The sequence below is a fragment of the Spea bombifrons genome, chromosome 11 (assembly GCF_027358695.1).
Source record: "Spea bombifrons isolate aSpeBom1 chromosome 11, aSpeBom1.2.pri, whole genome shotgun sequence".
NCBI lineage: Eukaryota > Metazoa > Chordata > Amphibia > Anura > Pelobatidae > Spea > Spea bombifrons.
Genome location: NC_071097.1, coordinates 13,293,763 through 13,316,816, shown reverse-complemented (window position 1 = coordinate 13,316,816; position 23,054 = coordinate 13,293,763). Strand labels below are relative to the sequence as shown.

Sequence of the window (23,054 nt, the reverse complement as noted above, 5' to 3'; positions counted from 1 at the left end):
TGAAGTGATAAGATCCGATCTAGCAAAGTAAAATTGTTTTTTCACTGTGTTGAGTTTAGATTTTAAAACAATACGCAGTACAGATCATGGAACATCCAACCTACGTAGGGCTCTACTTTAGTGATTCTTTATGATGATCTGGTGTTGTAAGATATTAGCTGAAAATCTTAAGTCTTTGTAAACCAAATTTGTTTTTGGCTCTCTCAAGCAGTTCACTTGCCATAATTATTTTCATGGAATATGTATTGTTTGTTATTCTACTGAAGAGCACTAAGAAACGTGTTGGCATGGCTAAGTGAATGAACAATAATTAATAAAAAGCACAGCTGTTTTGGAACCAACTTTAGTTTTGCTGAGTCATATATCTGGCTGATAAGCTGCTTAGCACGTCTATCACCTTCTGCCTAATACACACTGAGAAGAATTACAATGTCTAGTTATTTGACTTCAAAGTAATTTTAAGTAAACAGACTCATCATCAAAAAATCATGATGCAACAACTATTAGTCAATCATGTCTAAGATTGGGCCAACAGTATATATCTTAAGATTAATATTATTTAACTAGGTAGATACAGCAAGACCTACATCTTTACTAGAACATCAACAGAGTTCCAGAACAACAAAAAAGCAAGTTCTCTGGGTTTTCATATACGTCCCACAAACCAACAACTTAGTTTTGCTATTAACGGTTAACAGTGGTGCTTGACATCTTTTTTATATTAAAGTTAAAATTAAAAGTTAAATGTGTAGCGCACACACACACACACACACGCACACACACACACACACACACACACACACGCAGATGCTATGGGTTTGGATGGGCAGGTAGCAACTTAAAGACATCTGTGATGTCAGTTTTGGACAACCATGAACCCTTCTCTGAACTGATTATAGCTTGAATGGCGCTATTTTTAGAGGCGTATGAGGGAATACTGGGAACGATGACAAATTGAAAACTTTGATTTTAATTTTTTGCCTAATGAAAATTTGCTGATAGGAATAAGGAAGGCAGGTGTGACAAAGGGGTGTTTTGCAAGCTCCTGAAAGAGGAGGAGGTCTACTGCGTCAGGAACCGATAAGGCCGCTAGTGGATCGAGTATCCTGTGGGAGTGCTACAATCCCTGTATAGAAACCTGATGATAAAGCAAAATGTAAAAAAAAATCACCAAATCTTCAATTTCTCCAAAAGAAGTCATAGGTGATATAGGTAGTGAGATAAGAGATAAAGGTAATATTTTGGTAAAATGAGATATAGTAATTTCCTCGAGAGTGATTGACTGTGACCCTACACATACCTTACGTAAAATATATATTGCTCCAGGTTTACATACATAAAACCGGATGTATGAACAAGTAAGCAACCCTCAAACAAGATATACAAAAGGCATAATACAGTATAGGTATAAATTACTACTGCAGTAATATAGTGTGTGTGTATATATATATATGTAAGGGTATTGTTATGCCAACTAGGAACACAAAGGAACATCATAACATGGATTCAGAAAAGGATACATAATAGTATTAAACAGACTGCCTTACATTATCTAAGTATGTATGAGGAAGAGTGGACACCCCACCCGAATTACCAAGTAACCTGACTCTCAGCCCAGCACGGATTGTGATTCGGATCCTGGACGTGTCCACGGTTAGGCAAATTAACTTTTAAAAGTGCAGAAACGTCACTCCCAGAACAGCGTCTGAAACTGCATCGTTGTTGTTGGAGGGAGAGCTGCTGGTTAAGTAACCAGTGACCCTCCCGTGACTAATTTATTAGCCTTAAAATACGCAGGTCTGAAAAAATGCTGTAAAGCAAGAATGCTTTCTAATTCTTTTTATAATTCAACAAAATGCAAAGAGAGTGAACATAATTTTTTTTAAAATCAAATCAATATTTGGTGTGACTAACCTTTGCCTTCAAAACAGCATCTATTCCTCTAGGTACACTTGCACACATTTTTAAGGAACTTGCCAGGTAGGTTGTTCCAAAGATCTTGGGCTATTAACCACAGTTCTTCTGTAGAACTGTCTGCAGCCTCAGACGGACTTGATGTTGAGATCAGGGCTCTGTGGGAATTATAACATCTCTTCCATGACTCCTTGTTCTTCTTTATACAGAAAATAGCTCTAAATGACTTTGGCTGTATGTCTGGGGTCATTGTAATGCTGCAGAATAATTATGGGGCCAATCAGATGCATCATTGATGGTACTGCATGACACCTGCCTATATTTCTTAGCATTGAGGAGACCATTAATTCTGACCAAATCCCCAACTTAATTTACAAAGAGCCTTGCTTGCACACTCTTTCTTGTACTGCTCTCCAGGCCTTTGGCAAACAAACTTTTGCTACAGCCAACTATTTAACATTTTGACTCACTAGTCCAGAAAACCTGCTGGGTTTGGTGGATGCCTGGAGAACATTATCTGCCTAACTGCATTGTGCCAACTGTAAAGTTTGGTGCAAGAGGAATAACAGTATGGGGCTTTTTTCAGTGTTTGGGCCACCTTCCTATGAAGGTAAACCTTAATGCTTCAGGGCATTGTGCAGGCCAGTCAAGTTCTTTCACACCTTTAGACACGCATTTTGGACAATAATAAGCTTTCAAATGTGTGGGAACAGTTTGGGGAAGGCCCTTTTCTATTCCAGCATGGCTGCGCCCAGGTCACAGAGAAGAGTCCGGAAAAACACGTTGGGCTGGCTCGCACAGAGCCCTGACCTCAACCCCTTCGAACACCTTTGGTATGAACTGAAATTAAGTTTGTGAGCCAGGCCTTCAGGTTCAACATCAGTGCCTGACCTCACAACTGACCTCTAATGGATGAACGGGCATAAATCCCCACAGAAACACTCCAAAATATTGTGGAAAACCTTTCCAGAACAGTGGAAGCTGTTATAGCTGCAAATGGAGGACCAATTACATTTTAAAGTGTATGTATTTAGAATGCAATATCATAAAAGTCTCAGTTGGTTTAGTACTCAGGTGTCACTACTTTTGCCTATAAAGTGTACATGAAATAATATGCATTATATATACTTCCAGACAGTGATGTTTTCAGCATGTGGAATGCACATGTGTCCCTAGAAACAAGTAATTAAATTAATTATTGCTTTGTTTACTGCTGCTCCATAAGTGGTTTTATTTAACTCTTGTATAGATTGCTGCATAGAAAGTTCATAGAGGGCATTTGTGAGATAGTATAAGCAAGGTCAGATTGCCAAATAGAACTGAAGTGACAAGGGAGTGAGTTTTCATCGTCAAGACACTCCAGTCTCCCTTAGCCTAAAAGTTTTAAAGATTCTACAATTTTAAGTCCAAAGGCTATTACAGTTGTCAAGAAAAGTTATAATGCCTGAATGGATAAAGTATGTGGAATACTCTTAACTCACACTGCAATAAGTCAATTCACCATTTAACATTTTGCACATACTTTCTTTTTCACACGACTGTAAGTCCCCATTAAGCATTTGGTGATCCTGTTGATAGAACAGCTCTTGGCATGGCTGGGCTAATAAAGTATCCCTTGAAGCTTGGCATCCTATCTTATAGGTTTCCCAAAACTGTTCCTGTAGGTTTAGTGTTTTTATTAGACCACAAACCTTGTGAGAAGTCCTATAGGTAGCACTCCAAACTAGCATGTTTCTACCAGTAAGCCATAAAACATAATTCTGTGGACATGGTCAGCATACCTGGAAGCTTTCTAGCACCTGCTACCCAGAGCCCTCCCCCCTTACAGGATGCTTTAGGAGGTCCCGCAGATGTTGGTGGGCGGTCCAGTTGACATTGAGGGACACGCGAGTGGGTTGAGAGTAGAGAGTTGGACAACGCCACTCTTGCAACCTGGAGGTATTTTGGTCCTTGTTTTGTTTTCCAGAAAGTCTGGAGACCCTACCTGATTCAACCACACTGCAGTCCAGAGTGCCATTTTCACCACTGCGCACAGACAAAATCCTGGGATAAAAATAAAATAAAAAAATGGAGGCTTTTACATTTCGATTGAGATAGTTATAAATTAATTAAATAGGAAACAGGCCAAGACTGATAAAGTCTGTGGGTAAACAATGACAACTGACATATCCACCTAATCCTTAATCACACATTTCTTTTAGATTTCCCAATCAGTGTAATGTCTGCTTTCATGACACTTACACTGACCACCCCTGTCTCTGTCCACAGAGTAGGGAAACAGTTAAGGTTCTATTTGTTATTCATAGAACTGGGTCAAGCAGAAGAAATGCGATAAAACGAAAAGACTGTCCTCTTGCATGAAACATTTTTTTTCAGTATAAATGCAATGCTGCCAAATGTTACTTCACAATACTTTGGAACCCTCTGGAAACAAACCAGAAAAGAATCTGGGCACATGTTTCTATAACAGATTTCATCAACAGATTCTCCAGCTTTTATCTGACATTTAGTTAATGTCGTTTTTTTTAGTTTCTTTTGAAGGGATAGTCGAAGTCCTATCCAGCCCTACTAATCAAGAATGCACATAAAGTAATTTATAAGAACCTATGCAAGAGGAGGCTTTACCATTTTTATTAAGAGTTTTAAATAGTACTGTGCCATTTTGCCTGGGTTTTTTTATTGTTTTTTTGCTCTGGCTTTTGCATAGTAGACTGTTTTCAGATAGCCGCTCATTTCCACATGTTCAAACTGTTATCTTAGACCAGATAAATACGGTAAGAGGATTGCTCAGTTCTAACCACCCAGACAATGGTGAACAATGAAAGTCAAAAGAGAAAAGGATTTAATTAAGCAGTATGTATTCTTAATATTAACAAAATTGTTAATATTGTTAATCAATGGCAAGAAAGCTCATTAAAATCTATGGGAAAGCTTTATGCACATGTACGCAAGTGGGCTACCCCGGGAACTCTTGTCCAGGCCTGCGTTCGACCAGAGGAGAGTATAGTTCTGACCATTTACTTCAATGGGTGTGTGGGGGGGGAGATGGATAAGGAAAGAGTCTGCTGAAGTCCCTACATACATTTGCAAAAGGGAGAAAATAATAAAAGTGCATATGATGGATGAAGGGTCTCTACAATGCTTCACTTTGACATTTGTAACCCTATCAAGTCTGGCATAGACTTTACATAGATGGCTATACTTCATACAGTTTGTCCTGGAAATACTTATGAGGTCAATCTAAATAATAAAATGTATTTAGCTACTGTATTTGCTCGATTATAAGACAAGGTTTTTTTCCAGAGCAAAACACCCCTCATCTTAGATTCAAGGCTGTCTTATAATCAGACCTCAAATAGAGGTCTGACTAAGACTAAGGATCCTGGTCCCCTGCAGCACTGCAGAGGATCTGGATCCTCCTCTCTGGTAACCTCCACTATAGTGGGGATGAGTGGCATAATGGGGGTTAAAAGGCATATCATGGAGGCAGAGTGGCATATAGCCAGGTATAAGGTATATCTGGGGGGCAGAGTGGCATATAGGGGGTATAAGGCATTTCTGAGAGGACAGAGTAGCATAATGGGGTGTTAAAAGGCATATCATGGGGGCAGAGTGACATACAGGCAGGTATAAGGAATATCTGGGGGGCAGAGTGGCATATAAGGCATATCTGGGGGGGGGGCGGAATAGCAAGCCGTGGGGAAGATGTGCATAACTGGGGGGTATATACAATGAAACAAAAAAAAAATGCTCATAGTTTTTATTAAATATGAAAAAAAGTTTACATGTGAACTAATACTTACTAGTAAAACATTTTTCCTATAGGATAGTCTTATATTCAGGCTTTTTTCCCCTAAAATAATCTTTAAATTTTGAAGGGTCGTCTTATATAATTGAGCAAATACCGTATTTATTTGGCTGATTTTGTGTGCATATTATTATATGCCCCTGCTAAGTACTGCATTTAATGAAAGTGAAAAACTTACTTCCCTTGTAAAATATTAACACAGAGCGTTGTAGTTTTTGGTAAACCTGGCAACAGTTCTAGGGTTCTACGACAAATTTGGTGTTTATAATTGCTTGTCTTTATTTCATATGCTGTGCATTGTTATCAGAATATAAACAAAAATAACATAATCTCAGATGATGCATAACCAGGTTCTTTTTATTAACCCCTTAAGGACCAGGTTGTGATTTACCTTTTGTACCCTTTGGGACCGAGGCTGTTTTAACACTTTTGCAGTGCTCGTGCTAAATGTAATTTTCTCCTCACTCATTTAGTGAACCCACACAAGTTATGTTTGATCATATTATCTAATTTCCCATAAAAAAAGCTGGCCAATGCAATTTACCCCATCAAACCATATGTTTTTGAAAACTAGACACCTCAAGGTATTTCAAATGCAGGTATTTAAACCCTTTTCATGCACTAATTCTACTACCACCCTTTGTCAAACTTTGTGGTAGTAATTTATTTTGTGTTTTTTTTTTTTATTACAAAAATTGCGATTCAGGTATGGATTTACAGCTCTTGGTATATGTAACTTTCAAACAAGACCCCAATATGTGTTCAGCAACATTTCCCAAGAACAGTGATACCGCCCATGCATGTGTTTGTCGGGTTGTTTGGGATGTAAAATGCCACATTTAGGAAGTGCATATTTTTTTAACTTGGGACTTTTATACCTGGTCCTACTGCCCCCATGCCATCTTTAAAGCCGGCTAATTCAATTTACCCCATCAAACCGTATTTTTTTGAAAACTAGACACCCCAGGGTCGGTATTTTAACCTTTCCATGCATGAGATTCTACCACCAGCCTTTGCCATAGTTTGTGGGAGTAATTTATTTTTTCAGGTATACATTTACAGCTCCATGTATATGTCACTATCACAAAACCCTGCCAATGTGTGTCCAGCAACATCTCCCGAGTACAGCGATACCACCCATGCATGGGTTTGTCTGGTGTTTGGGGGCTAAAAGGCCACATTTGGGATGTGCGCCTTTTCCCCATTTTGGTCAGTCTGTGCCTATGCCCTATCTTTGAACCCGGCCACTCCAATTTACCCCATCAACCCATTCATTTTTTTTAAAAATTAGACACTCCTTTGGTATTTGAAATGCTTTTACTTTAACTCTTTCCATGTGAAGATTTTTGGGAAGTTACAGCGCGTCCTGGGGTGGGTGTTTGGTGTTGCTGAATGCCACGTTATCTGACCGTTTGTGTCTGACGTGCCTGGGCTGTTATTGGACGTTAACGGGTTTAAAAAAAGGAAAATAGTTACTTACCCACAAAGCTACAGTTCCCTGCGTCATTAGCTATGGGGTGGCTAACAGATTATTATGGGGAGATTATGCAGGATCCCCCCATCGATTTGCAAGGAGATGGCTGGTGGGTCAGACTTTTTTTTTTAACAGAACAAATATATGCCTTCCTTCTTTAGATGTGCTGGTCAATAATGGCTGATATTATGAAGCTAGTTCATGGAGGTTTGTGGGCATTTGTTTATGCACAGCTCTCTTAAGGTCCTGCCCCAGCACTTCAATCGAGCTAAGGTCTCAACTTTGAGTGGGCCATAGAAACACCTTCATTCTTGTTCAGCCATTCTGTTGTAGATTTGCTGGTGTGCTTGGTATCATTGTCCTGTTGCATGACCGCTGTCCGACAGATGGCCTCACATTTGACTCTAGAATACTTTGGTATACTGAGGAGTTCATGGTCGACTCAATGACTACAAGGTTCCCAGGTCCTTTAGCTGCAAAACTAGCCCAAGTCATCACCCCTCCACCACCGTGCTTGACAGTTGGTATGAGGTGTCTGTGTGGATATGCTGTGTTTTGGTTTTCACCAAACATGGCTCTGTGCATTATGGTCAAACAAATCAACTTTGGGCTCGTCTATCCAAAGGACATTGTTCCAGAAGTTTTGTGGTTTGTTCACATGGAACTTTGCAAACCTAAGCCATACTGCCATGTTTTCGTTGGAGGCTTTCTCCTGGCAACCCTTCAAAACAAGTCTGAGATGTAACTCTTGGGTTTCTTTGCAATTACTCTGAGAATTGCACGGGTCTAACTTTGGGGTGAATTTGCTGGTACATCCACTTCTGGAAAGATTGGTAACTGTCTTGATTTATTTCTCTAAGATCATTGGCGATGTCTTTCCTCTGAATGCTCCAGACCAGCAAACTGTGTCTTTTATAGAGATAGTCACACTTTCTATTGCTGATAATCAATTCATTAGCAGCACCCGTCTGTTACTTAGTAGTAAGAGTGTACTTAGTTTTTCACATATGGCTTCTCTATTTTGACTTTATTTGTTTTAATAACTCATGCCTCAGTGTAATATGTCATGTCTTGTTGTTCATCTGAGGTTATATTTACCCAATTTTTAGATCTGCTAAGAAACAGATGGTTGTTGTTATTATCGTGATATCCAAAACCATTGAATTAAAAGAGGGTGTATTATCTTTTTCACACAACTGTGATTATATTACTATTTATAATAATAATTTTTATATAGTAATCAACTAACCCTAACAACCCCATCAACCAAAACTGCCCCTAAGTTAACCCTGAAGACCCCATTAACCATAACTGCCCCTAAATTAACCCTAAACACCCCATCAACCATAGCTGCCCCTAAATTAACCCTAAACACCCCATCAACAATAACTGTCCCTAAATTAACCCTAAACACCCCATTAACCAACACTGCCCCTAAAGTAACCCCCACCTCCCCTAACTTTCAGCAACCCAAATATTAATTTTACACTCACAGTTAAATGAATTGATAAGCATGTGAATGCCATAGGAAATGGGCGGGGTCAATGGGCAGTGTGACTACAGGGAGGGACTGGGAGAAAAGGGGCGGGACCAATCGTCAGTGTGACTGCAGGGAGGGACTGGTAATTAGTAATTGAGTCACATTGAATGAAACAGAATATAAAACAAGGGGTATTTTTCAGAGCATTTATTCTGAAAAAAACCCTCATTGTATAATCGATAAAAATCGATTCAACTAATCGATAATGAAATTGGTTGGCAACGGTTTATCGATTAGCCCTAGTAGTTTCCATTAAAAAAAAACATAACATAGTTTAAACTGTTTCTAGCTAAGTCAGTACAAGAACAAATATTTACTTAGTATTTCCAAAATGTTACATTTAAGAGTTTATGGAGCAGTACAATTTGCCTCAGGATATCTACTAAGGACTATTTTTTACAGTGCAATTATCTCTCCTATTTCCTCTTAAATTCCAAATTACCTGTTTGAACAGCCAGTATGTATTCATGCTATAAACTCAATACACCTGAAATCTAAAAATGGAGGTTCAAAAGCAGCAGCTCTCTGTGGCTCAAACATCCCAGAGATATGACCCTTATGCCTACAGAGATTGAAAACCCTTTATTTATTAGACATGCTACAGTTCAAGTTTCTGGATGATAGAGTTATAATTCAGTGAAAATGCATGGTTTAAAGTTGTGTTACTGTAAGTCCAATATTAACCCCTTAATGACAAAGCCCGTACATGTACAGGCGCAAAATGCATTGTTTTAAATGGGTTTAGGGACCCCTCATTGTCCTTAAGGGGTTAATAAAATGACAAGAAACAAAGAAGTGCACAAATATTTAGCATTTACAATGCTAAACTATAGCAAAGTCCCGTTTCACTTATGGCTTTGGCAATCATTTTCCATTCTCACTTCCTGTTTTGTAAGTCATTTAAAAAATCTGAATTTTAAAGTTAGAGTTAAAGTGGGTACTACAGGAAGCAAACAAATACCATAACATGATACCATACAAACAATAAGAAACATAGCTAGGTATTTTCAAAATGAGCAATATTTCAAAATATCAGTCTTTAAAGGAACACTCCAGCTGAGTATCGCCTTTAAATTAACACTTAACTTGCAAACGCATGAAGGGATTCATTCGAACCCCCTCTTTGTCCTCCAGCTGTTTGCCTTCAAAAGGATGCGTTGGGTTGAACGCAAATGCACATACTCTCTGTTATTCAGCACAAGAGCTGGCTTCTGTAAGCTTCGGCTAGAAGTGCTCCCATTGATTTCAATGGGAACTCTTTCTTTATAGTAATATGACATTGTAATGTCCCTGTAAAATATTTTTTTATATTTTTTTTTTTACATTTTAAATTTGGGGTTCCCCACAGTCTTTCTGTGTTTCTGCATAACTACTCAATTTTTACTGGTCAGTGCCATAGCCTGTCTGATGATGGGACCATTGGTTAAGAGGGTCACAGGTCTGTTCTTGTTCTATAAGTCTTCTATATGTTCTCTCCGTTCTATATGGCAGAGCTTCTCAAGTATATATATCACACTCCACTCATATCATCCCCAGGCATACCCAGATTCCAGCATGTACTGGTTGCCTGGGCATGATAGGAGTGTGATTGTTGTTAACAATTAGGAGTATATATATATATATATATATATATATATATATATATATATATTGTAGCAGGATGGCTCGATCAAAACAAGAAACTCCGAACACCAGCAGAATAAAAGCAAGATGTGGTTTATTGCAGAATTGTACAGTCCACAGTAATGCACTCCATAGTGTAAATAAACCAAAACAAAAACAAATCCTTTTGATACAGTCTGAGGGCCTCTGGCTTGCCTGCCTCTCACCCTACTCCCAGACAGCTAATGGCTCTAACGGCCGCCCTTTTAACCACCTGAGTGCAGGTTAATTGGCTCCACCTTGCTGACCTCCAGCAATTAACCCTCCCCATGCTGGGAATAATGAGCGTTCCAATCTGCCACTTATGTAGACAGAGTCCATTACTTTGCCACAATATATATATAATTGTTAACAGCAATCACGCTCCTATCATGCCCAGGCAATAGGCAATATATATATATACTCCTAATTGTTAACAGCAATCACACTCCTATCATGCCCAGGCAACCAGTACATGCTGGAATCTGGGTATGCCTGAGTGTGATTGCCGTTAACAATTTATATATATATATATATATACCGTATTTGCTCGATTATAAGACGACCCTGATTATAAGACGAACCCCCAAAATCAAAATATTAATTTAGGCAAAAAACAAAAAGCCTGAATATAAGACTGCCCTATAGGAAAAAAGTTTTACTAGTAAATATTAATTCATGTAAACTAATTTTCATATTTAATAAAAGCTATGATTGAGAAAAATATATTTTTTATTTCCTTTTATCTGCCAACCTGCCCCCCCCAGTTATGCACATCTGCCCCCAGGCTTGCCACTCTGCCCCCAGAAATGCCTTATACCCCCCTATTTGCCACTCTGCCCCATGATGTGCCTTTTAACCCTCTATATGCCACTCTGCCTCCAGAAATGTCTTATACCCTCCTATATGCCACTGTGCCCCATGATATGCCTTTTTAACCCCCTATATGCCCCTCTGCCCCATGATATGCCTTATACCCCTATATGCCACTCTGGCATATAGGGGGTTAAAAGGCATATCATGGGGCAGATGGGCATATAGGGGGTTAAAAAGGCATATCAGAAATGTCTTATACCCTCCCATATGCCACTGTGCCCCATGATATGCCTTTTAACCCCCTATATGCCCCTCTGTCCCATGATATGCCTTATACCCCTATATGCCACTCTGGCATATAGGGGGTTAAAAGGCATATCATGGGGTTGAGTGGCATATAGGGGGTTAAACTGCACTTCTGGAGATATATATATATACTGCTAACAGCAATCACACTCCTATCAAGCCAAGGCAGCCAGTACATGCTGGAACCTGGGGATGTTAGAAGTGTGATTACAGCCTCCCTATGCCATGCTACCACCCCCACCCCCCTTACACATCCATGCTATCACACACACACACTCATTCACAAACATTTAAATACTCATTCATTCCATTAATCACACATACACAAACACGCTCAAACCCCCCACCCCCTTACCTGAACTGCAGATCTCCCACTCGCAGACTTCTGCAGGGGCCCGGCTGTGTGAGCAACTTCTCTGGCCCTGCCCCCAGAGGAAGGAGGGGGGAGGTAGATTATGTGAGGAGTTATGTGCTACCTTCCTGCTCTCCTGCTGCTAATAGCAGAGACGCTGCTCGCGATCAAAGCCCGGTAAGCAGCATGGCCCCAGCAGAATGAGGTCTGATTAGAAGACGACCTCCATTATAAGACCAGGGGTATTTTTCAGAGCATTTGCTCTGGAAAAAACCTTGCCTTATAAACGAGCAAATACGGTATATATATATATATATATATATATATATATATATATACACACATATATTAATATTTTTATTGATTTTTTAGGTCCAACTTTGGTGTTTTAACCCATTAAGGACAATGGGGGTTATTACTCGTAGTATATTGTGGGACAATGGCTATTTTAACATTTTTCGGTGTTGCTGTTTAGCTGTGATTTTCTTCTTTCTCATTTTGTGCTCCCACACATATTATATATTGTTTTTTTCAGGACAAACAGGGCTTTCTTTAGATACCATTCATTTTATCATATCATCTAATTTACTATAAAAAAAATGATAAAATATGGGGGTTTTATGTTAAAAAATTACTTTTTCTCACTTTTTAAACAAAAAACTTTTACTCATCTGCAAAAACGAATGAAAAAACCTGCTAAATAGATTCTATTATCTGTCCTGAGTTTAGAAATACCCAATGTTTTTATGTTTTTTTGCTTTTTTCTGCACATTATAGGGCAATAAATACAGGTAGCGTTTTGCTATTTCAAAACCTTTTTTTCCAAATCTGGTAATTCTTCCCCCTATGTGCCATTTCGAGTATCTTTGAAGCCGGCCAATGCAATTTACCCCATCAAATCATATATTTTTAAAAACTAGACACCCCAAGGTATTTGAAATGTTGGTATTTTAACCCTTTCCATGCACTAATTTTACCACCAGCCTTTGTGAAACTTTATGGTAGTACATTTTTTTTGTATTTTTTCACACATGTTGTACTTCAGGTATAAATTTATCGCTCCTGGTATATGTCTGTGTCAAACAACACCCCAATATGTGTTCAGTAACATCTCCTGAGCGCAGTGATACCCCCAATGCGGTAAAAGCCCGCTTTTGTAAGGTGTGTATTTTTATGCCATTTAGACATCTGATCCTACTGCCCCCATGTCCCATATTTGGGACATCTTTGAACCCGGACAATTCAATTTACCCCATCCACTCATGCATTTTTTTTAATACGAGACACCCTCTGGGCATTTGTAATGCCAATATTTTAACTCTTTCCATGCTGGAATTTTTGTAAAGATAAAGAATTTTAGGACTTGCTTATTACATTTTATTTAATTTTTTTTGTGACAGTGGGGATTTTTACATGTTACCATATTATTTTTATTTTTTGTAAACATTTTTGAACAATTTTTTTTTATTTTTTTTATTTTTTTACTAATCACTCATAAGTGAGCTGGGCTCCATTGACCTTGCATGGTTGGATGCAGTACCTCGAGAGTTCTCAAGAGGGTCTGGATAGACCCTCTATCATATCTATTGTTGATGCCATCCTGTGAAGGGGGGTAGTTTTACTATAACAAGGCATGTCAGCAACACCCTTTATGCCAGGGCTTGACAAATTTGTTGTGAATCTAGGCGCCAGGTAAAAAAGTTAGGAGCCAGGATTTTTTTTAAACTAACAGTTGGTCAGGAGTGATCCGATCATCATCAGCCCACTTACTAAACTCACAGCGTTTGACCTGGAAGCACCCTGGACTTTCAGGTCAGTGCTGTTTGTTTTTTTTTTTTTAAATATATTTTTTTCATTTTTTTTAACTCTTTCGATGCTGATGTTCCATTGGAGCACAGCATTGACAGATATTTAGTCCCCAAAAGCTTGTGGGGACAAATGTTAACCCCTGCAATGCCACGAATGTGTCATACACAATTGTGGCATTGAAGGGGTTAACGCTGCACTGTCGCTCTCATGGAGTGATCAGGCAGCAGGGGGGTGTTGGGGCTGGTCTCCACACTCATGGCAGACCAAAGAACCCTCTCACCCTGTCCCTGAAGCTGCCTCTGGCAGCTGGGAAGCAATTGCTGGTCTATAGACCAGCCACTGCAGGGGGGAGTCTATGATGACTGCTGTAGGCTTCTATGCCTACAGGAATCATCAAAGGGCTTGTGGGGGCTCGTTTTTTTGCTGTTGCTGGTCTGCCTGGGCTTCCAGGCAGACCACCGGCAGCACAGCCCCTTACAAAACGGGAGTTAACCCCTAAAACGCCACGATCGCGGCATTGAAGGGGTTAACGCTGCACTGTCGCTCTCAGGGAGCCATCAGGCAGCGGGGGGTGTTGGGGCTGGTCTCCACACTCATGTGGAGACCGAAGAACCCTCTCCCCTGTCCCTGAAGCTGCCTCTGGCAGCTGGGACTCAATTGCTGGTCTATGGACCAGCCATTGCAGAGGGAGTCTCTTTGATGACTGCTGTAGGCTTCCATACCTACAGGAGTCATCAAAGGGCTTGTGGGGGCTCGTTTTTGCTGTTGCTGGTCTGTCTGAGCTTCCAGGCAGACCACCAGCAGCAAAGCCCCCAAAACGGGAATTAACCCCTAAATGCCGCGATCGCGGCATTGAAGGGGTTAACGCTGCGCTGTCGCTCCCATGGAGCGATCAGGCAGCTGGGGGGTGTTGGGTGAGGTCCCCAGACTTGTGTGGGGACCCAATCAACACACAAACCCCTTCCCTGAGGCTGCCTGTGGCAGCTGAAAACACGATTGCTGCTTTTCCAGCAACCGCGTTTTCAGCCTACAGGATCACTCCGTGGGAGTGATCTCAGGCTCGGGGGCGGGCTCGGAGTGGCTGTGCTGTCTGCCCAGACTTCTGGGCAGACAGTAGCAGCAGCGCCCCCGTGTGGTGACTCAGCCTCTTACATCCACAATTTTTTCTGGATGTAAGAGGCTGACAAAACCTAGGCGCCAGGACAAAATTCTCTGTCGCCATGGCGACCTGGCGCCTGGGATTTGTCGAGCCCTGCTTTATGCTTAGGAAGCGATTCCGATCGCTTCCTTAGCTGTTTTAGCCGGGCGCCGCCGCGATCTTTGGTGATGCAGCTATTTAACTGCAGCCCATACATGTACGGGCATTGCCGTTATCTCGTTGCACGGCCACCCCATACATGTATGTGGATTTTCGTTAAGGGGCTAATAAAAGTGTGGGCTTTTTTTTTTTTTTTTTTTTTTAAAGGTGGGGGGGTCATTGTTGGTTCCGGTTTAGGCCAAGTGAATCCTGAATTTTCGGTTTCAGTCCAGAAATTTCATTTCGGTGCATCCTTAGTGTAGCCAAGGTTTTATATTATACTGCCATTCTCCGTTACCTGCACTAATGATTCATGTCACAGAAAGTTCTGTTGTTTCTTCGAGCTATATAACGTTCAACCAAGTTAAAATTAATTAGTCTATACTATTTCCCTCTACCTTGAACAATGTCCAAAGGCAAAGAAAACAAAAATAAACTGAAACAGAACGTTGAGTAGTCCTGAGTTACACAAGGAAGGCAATCTCAGAGAAGTAAAGGCAGCGCTTGGTCTCCTGAAGTTTTGTATTTGTGCACAAAGAGTATTTTAAACTTGTTGTTTTGTTTTAAAATATGTTTTATTTCTTATTATCTCAGCATTACATTGCAGCTGGAAAGCTGGTAACATTTCACTGATTAAGGACAAAATAAAAAAATCAAACTGATCTCATCTCTTAATTTAAGAGATTACAAGGGTCCAATTAACTACCAGAGAGACTAGAAAGCAGGGATGGTTTAAATTAAAAAGAAAATGATCCCTAAATAAACTATTTAGTGTGTGCAAGCATGAGACAGGAGGTAAATAACAGCCATTTATTGCAGAGCTGTCTGGAAAGTACCACATTTGTGTAACGCTTCCTGGTAGAGAAAAATCAGAGTATTTCAATGTTTGTGTGGTAATATATTCTAAGGTAGTCATACTGCCCCAACAATGTATTCTTGGTGCCAAACTATATGTGAAATAATTTTCTGTGCAATAAGCTCCAACCTGGTGTGTAACATAGAAGAGTCAGACTGTATTTTACGTTATTTGACTATAATACACATCTGAGAGATAAAAAAAAAAATACTAGAGACAAAATGGACTTTGGGAGTCTGTATTTGACCAAGTTAATCGATTTAAAGATCTAAACTAGATAAAAATTGCCAATATTGGATTTGCTGAATGCCCCTGACCAAAGTTGGTCAATAACAAACCCTTACTAACATTTAACTTACAAGTATTATTTTTAAGATAAATATGAAAGGACACTCACTGAAGATCCTGACAGAACAACACATTCAAAAGTACAAAACAATTATGCAATTTGCAATTGAAACAAATCGCACCAATATGTATTATTAAACCATTGCTGTAGCATTTAAAAGGTGAACATAACTCTGGGTGATGGCACTGCTTGGGTGTGCTAATGGATCTGTTTTGAGCTTTTACCTTACTAAGTGTTCCTTTTAAGGTTATTGTAAGGCAGTCATAACTTCCTGTCTCTAGACCGCACTAGGAATGATGCTTCCAATTGAATGCAATCTGGCCAAGCTTCAAAATCATAATAAAACTTACCTCATTCAGAGATACCAGAATGTTAAAAATCTAAATTGTAAAAATGATATTCACTATTTAAAACTTATTCAAACTTCTGGTAACCCACTATATCTAGATTGTGTGTAGATCAAGGATCACAGTGTGCTGGAGACAAGAAGGTCTGGTTCAAAAGCACACTAAAAGCTCTATGCCACAATATAGGCCTTATTTTGTGTTATCACACATATGGTTTTTAGATACCCAAAGTTTATGTCTGTACATTGAAAACTATTGTCCTGAGAGTAAACTGAGGGCACTATGGCGGTGCTTGCGGTGATGTCCTCTCCACCAACTGGAGGACCGGCATTTTGGCAGACATGCCGGCTTATGTCTGCGGAGATGCAGACAAAGAAAGAAGTTACCAAATTAAGGATGGAACATTGAACAGAGAAGGGAAATATAGAAGATGAAGGTGAATGAAAGATAGAAGAAAGAAGATGTGGAAGAAAATGTGGAAGCAAAGTGCTCAGCAGAGAAAGTAGGGAAACATTTAGAGAGCAGGCAAGAGAGAATAAACGAGAATGAGAGTGTGAGAGAGTAAGTGAATGTGGACCCACGTCCAGTTTGTGGGGTGTCTGGACTCATTTCCGGGGCTTCATACGAGTCGCCAAATTTACAAAAATTCTGTAAATTTGCAATACATAATTATATACAGTAATATATATATTGATCCAACATCCTATACATTGTATTACATCTCCTTAAAGGTCGTAACAAATACAGCTGTGACATGAAAGGTCAATTCTAATGATTTTTTTCTCAATTTGGAAAAATCTCTTCCTATGTTTGGCAGCAATTGTTTGTTTGTTGTGCTTCCGTGGATCTTGTATAAGTGGATAAAGAAAATAAGAATACTAAAAGGTACAAATTCTGAAGGTCACCAGGACACATTGAAAAATCTAAATCCTGTTTTTGCATGCTTTTTAAACTATTTGTGTACATATCATATGCTTTGTTATTTGTTTTTCAGATGGCTGCTTTTCACATTTAAACCATGTAAAATCAAGTTCTTGTCATCCTGTCAATATAAACAGAATCTGGGAAGGAAGACTTCAGCTTCAACACAGAAGTATAATCTAATGACATGTATTGACAACATATTCAGGTTCATAGTTTCCCTACAGATTTTCGCTGTTGGAGTAAAGAACAATTTGTTACAATTCCAATCAATTTAGATATGAAGGACAGCAAGGGAAGTAGAAACCAGATATTTGCAGGTACTCAAGTACCTCCCAATTGAATTTGTGGCAACCTACATTTCAATAATGCAATATAGTAGATAAAACAAAAATATGTTACTGCTCTTCTGAGAATTTCAAACATCCAATTACAAAGTATGAGGTAATCTGATTTTATAGCTGTTACGTCGACATAATATCAGGACAGGTTAGAGGCTGTATTGATTCAGCGAATAAAAAAAAAGGTATTAAAACAGCTGTGAACGAGAATTCACTGAAATTTCCCTAAAAAGCCCATCCATTATTCTATGCTTCTAATACAATAGATGGACAAAGACAATAAAAATAAACTAATGATTTGTGCCTTCCTTAGCAATGGCAGTGTCACGCGTGCCGCCGCGGCACGTACCTCGGGTGCTCGCGGCGGCTCTCTCCGTCCGGCCGATGACGGCGTGCGACCCGACATCAGCCGAGCGTCAAAAGCGCGGCCGCGGCACGCGCCTCAGGCGATCGCGGCGGCGTGCCCGTCACTGCCGCCGGCGCCGTACGAGCAAGTCGGTGCCGCGGCTCCACCTCCGCCGCGACCCGACGTCGGCAGGGTAGTCCTGCCTCCGCTCCCTCGGGCTTGTGCCTGCACACCGAGGACGTGCAGGCACATCACAGAATCATATCGCCGGGACTGCGGATCGGAAGTCTGCCGAGGCCGCGATGACGTCACGCGGCGCACGCCACGCACGCCGCGCACGCCACACACGCAACGCCGCGGCCTATCTGTGAGTACCTTCTCCTATTTAAACGCCGTTTTTATTCCTCTTCTTTACCCGTTCAAAGTGTTTTGCTTTTTGGGTGTGCTGTTCTGTGATATATATCTCTATTGCCTTGTGTACCGACCTTTGTCTGTTTTTTGACTACGACTTTGCGCTGCCTGCCTACGACCCGGACCTGTTTATACCGTTTACGCTTCTGATCTGCCTGCCTCGACCTCGGATACGTTTTTGACCTCGCTGTTTGCTGTTGCCCGTTGATCGGACTGTTTACTGGACCATGCCTCATCCATATATCTGCATAGTTGGGTCCTCCTTCGCTCCCTATCCCCGTGACAGGCAGAAATCTAAAGTATATGGACATTGAGAAATAAGGAACAAGGGCTTTGTTGAATATCCACTGCAAGATGTAGTGCAAAGGATATTTTTTTTCTAAAGAATCTCATTCAAAATCAACACAATCACTATTTTTTCTTGCAAGATGACACAACAAAAAGCAGCTAAGCCTAAACGATCTGCGTTCTACAATTGAAATCCCTACTTTCTAAGCCCAGAGGAATTGATTGACTTTCCTTTACCATTGAGATTATATATATATATATATATATATATATATATATATATGTAATATCTTTACAGAGATATTCAGTGAGGTAGATAGTACTTGCCTTTCAAATACAAACATATGTATACTTTGTACAGATCTTAAGATCTAGTGATTTTACTTTTAATTTAGTAAATTCAGTAAAATGAGCATTTACATAGACGTATATATGTGTATATATACACATACAAGCACAGCATCAGCGCACACCTAGCAAATACTGTTTAAAAGCATAAATATTAGGGATTCCATCACACTATATGGCCATACACCGATCAGCCATAACATTATGACTCAAATGTGAACGTGTGCAAAGATATTGTGAACACAAATATCAAGCGTGACAAATGCAAATAATTTCTTGGTAAACCGCAGCTTTCCACTGATGCACTTTTCCTAAATGCCAAAAACAGTAAAAACAAAACCGAAAGGGGATGGTGCAGGCACACCAAGACAATAGCTAACACATAAGTAGTTTATTAACATTATAACCACCTTTCGCCGCCAAAATAGCCCTGACCCATCGAGGCAAGGACTCCACTAGACCTCTGAAGTTGTGATGGACTCCACTAGACCTTTGAAGTTGTGCTGTGGTATCTGGCACCAAGATGTTAGCATCATGTCCCTTAATTCCTATCACCTGCGAGGTGGGGCCTCAATGGATGCATTCCTAGTGCCATATGTTCTCCAAGTAAGCGACTCAAACTCACTCATGTAATGTAAAAGAAAACAAGATTCCTCAGACCAGGCCACCTTCTTCCATTGCTCCGTGAACCAGTTCTTATGCTCACATGCCGACTGTAGGCACTTTAGGCAGTGGACAGGGGTCAGCATGGGTACCCTGACTGGTCTGTGACTACACAGCTCAATGATGCACTCTGTGTTCTGACACCTTTCTATCAGAAGCACCATCTACTTTTGCAGTAATTTCAGCTCCAGTAGCTTGTCTGTTAGATTTGCCCACACGGGCCAGCCTTTGCCTCTCAAATGCACCAATGAGCCTTGGCCGCCCATGACCCTGTCGCCAGTTCACCGCTTTTCCTTCCTTGGATCACTTTTCATAGGTACTTGAGACCGGGAACACCCCACAAGAGCTGCAGTTTTGAAGATTCTCTGACCCAGCTGATTTACTCTTATTGCTCCAAAAAATAAATGCATAGCCTGAATCACTATTAAATATCTGTAGAAAAGGTTATAAGAAACAGATTCCAAAATAAAGATTTAACCGTCAGACTTGAGGGAGAGACAAGCAACTGAGGCTGCCTAAATCCACAGAAGAACTGTGGCATTTGTGACACGGAAATATATCTTAAAATCACTGGTTTCCTTTTGGACGGTCCTGGTCTATACCATATACATGCACATTTTTGCTACAAACCAACAGCCTTTCATGAAACTGATAAAATTACAGATGTGGATGACTATAGTTTAATGTAAACGTTGTCAACAACGTGTTCATGATTTTCATAACAACAAAATCAGTAGTATGGGGCTTGATTGTACCGTGACACAGTAATCCACATACACACTGGTCATTTTCGTATGGCTACTGAAACTCATACGTTTTGAAGCATAGATAAATCAAGATTTGTTAAGCTTCCCCGAGGACTCAATTATGAAGCACGGTCTTATACAATATACATTTAATAATGTCAAAAAAACAACCCAATGTGGATTATCTTCCACTAGTTGGCAAGCATAAATTACCAACTGGTCTGGTATTACATTTCATTTACTGGAACCTTGCACAAGGAATCCTGCTTTGATTTAACGAGTAAAAGGTAGATTCAAAAATATTTAAAATAAAAGTCAAAATATTTCTCTCTGGGGTCGCAGTTTCGCAAACTCATTTCAATGCAAAGCAAAACATTGAAGCATGTAACATTTTCCACAGGCATTGTGATAAACAAACCATCCCTGAAGCCTTCTTAAATAAACAATGGGTTCATCCCTCTCCCCTGTGTCCTAAAATATTTTGATCTACTGCCTGAAGACGTATCTACTGGAAATCACACAAAAGGAAGCTATTTTATAGACGCAGGCTGCATTTTGAGTAAATAATGCATAGCTTACATACTCAGCATACGAACAAACGCATTAAACAGATGATTTAAAAAAAAAATACTATGGATCTAAGAAGATATTCACTGTACCTAAAATAATTTTCAATAGGAACTGCATATAAGTGCAGATGTTTTAATCAGACGTATTTCGCGGGGACACACATTATTATTATTAGTGTCACCACTTGCACGACTTCTGCAGCAGAAGGGAAAGGAGAAGTGGAGAGCGTTGCGGCGCGTTCAAAACATCCTAGTATATGGGAAATAATATTTTTTTTCACACCTGTCAGATATTGATGAGCGAAAAGGGTCCGATCGCCAGCGCTGTCATCTCATCGAATTCAGGGAGCGATCAGCTGCTCGCGAGGGCACGAATCCACCATGTCCGTCTGTTGACAACTACGAAGCAAAACTTCCGTGTTCCAAGCCTCTGAGCGGCATCCAATCAGATTCAGAGTTTCCACCCTGCAAAAGCTGACGTTGGGGTCGCTGTCCGAATAGCTTATTTTCAGCACAGAGCGAAAATATGTCGAATTAGCTATTTAAGTAATATTAATTATTGAAAGAGGGTATGTTCATGTAAATGTTATTTTTAAGCAAGCAAATGAAAGTTCTTTAAAACAGACCAAATTATCGACTGGTCGAAAAAACCCTCAGGTGTTCTGATTATATCAAATTCTGTCTCTATGATTACATATGTATGTCATATATGATTAAAAACATCGTTTGTATAATAATAATAATAAGTTCTGTAGTACAAAACCACCTGTCCACAACAAAAGAATATATATATATATATATATATATATATATATATATATATATATATATATGTCCAAATTGACACGCGCTCGCGGGACTTCTCAAAGTAAACAATAGCTTACATACAAAAATATAGACCTTTGTCACTGGAAGCCAACTATAAGCAGGAGACGCATGACCACCCCATAGGGAAAAAAACAAAGTAGCTTTAGCCCATCACCATAGTAACAAGTGAAACCCATGAGAAAGATATTTATAAGTGCAGCAAAGAAATGCACAAAACTACCCGTGAAGAACCAATAGCCTATTCATTGTAAACCCTAAAGCAGGCATGTCCAAAGAGTGCCAGATTTGATGAAGTGAACATGTGCGAGGGCCGACCATTTTGCCTGACATTCTTAGAACCATTAAAATTAAATGCAAATTAACTGTTTTATGCAATGTTTATTGAAAACGGCATACTTTTCATTTTGTGACTTGGATGACAAATCTAAACAGGTGTTAAATCACTCTGCCTTTAATATATAAAAAAACAGATCTATATTTGGCCCTCGGGCCAGACTTTGGACATGCCTTCCCTAAAGATATAAGTACTATTCACTTATAACCCATATCCTAAATTTGGCATCGTACAAATCCCTCTGTGATATATCCTAATGCTAGGGGAAATCAAAAAAGGTGAGCAGATGAAAAATGCTATGAAAGCGAGCTATATTAACCAGATCCTAAAAATAAAGCGGATGAAAAATGTTCATTAAAGTCTTAATCCAAAAACACTCCCGTTGGAGTAGGAGTTTCGATCGATTACCCCCAAGAGGCAGAGAAGGGATGCGATAAATCAAAATGAAATGTAATTGTGCCAACCGATAGTCCATCTAAAGAATATGCATGTCCTCTCATACAGTCACACAATGTCAAATCAGTTTTATCCACGTAAGATCCCGCACGGGCATGTTATCACACGAATAACAAATTCACTAGTGCATTTAATCCGAGTTGTAGCTGATTGCATGGTGTGCCCGTCGTAACCCTGTAATCCTTGACATTGTATCTTGTCACAATTATTTTGAATTGTCCTTAAAAAGTGAGAGTAAGGGAGAGATTGTTTTCATGGCTGTAGGGATGAAGCTGGTGGCATGCAAAAGGCTAT

The 23,054-nt window shown here is 39.9% G+C and overlaps 1 protein-coding gene across 4 annotated transcripts in view; it reads right to left on the bottom strand.

Annotated features, from left to right (window-relative positions):
• MARCHF8 (membrane associated ring-CH-type finger 8) overlaps positions 1 to 23,054 on the bottom strand; it is a 169,378-nt gene that overhangs the window by 76,544 nt on the left and 69,780 nt on the right. For 3 of the 4 annotated variants that reach the window (XM_053451308.1, XM_053451312.1, XM_053451309.1), the window contains exon 1: positions 21,426 to 21,550. The exons of the other annotated variant lie outside the window; for it this stretch is intronic. The gene's annotated coding sequence lies outside the window, so the exon portion shown is untranslated. Of the gene's footprint in view, positions 1 to 21,425; positions 21,551 to 23,054 lie in introns of those variants that run through there. 4 annotated transcript variants of the gene reach the window in all.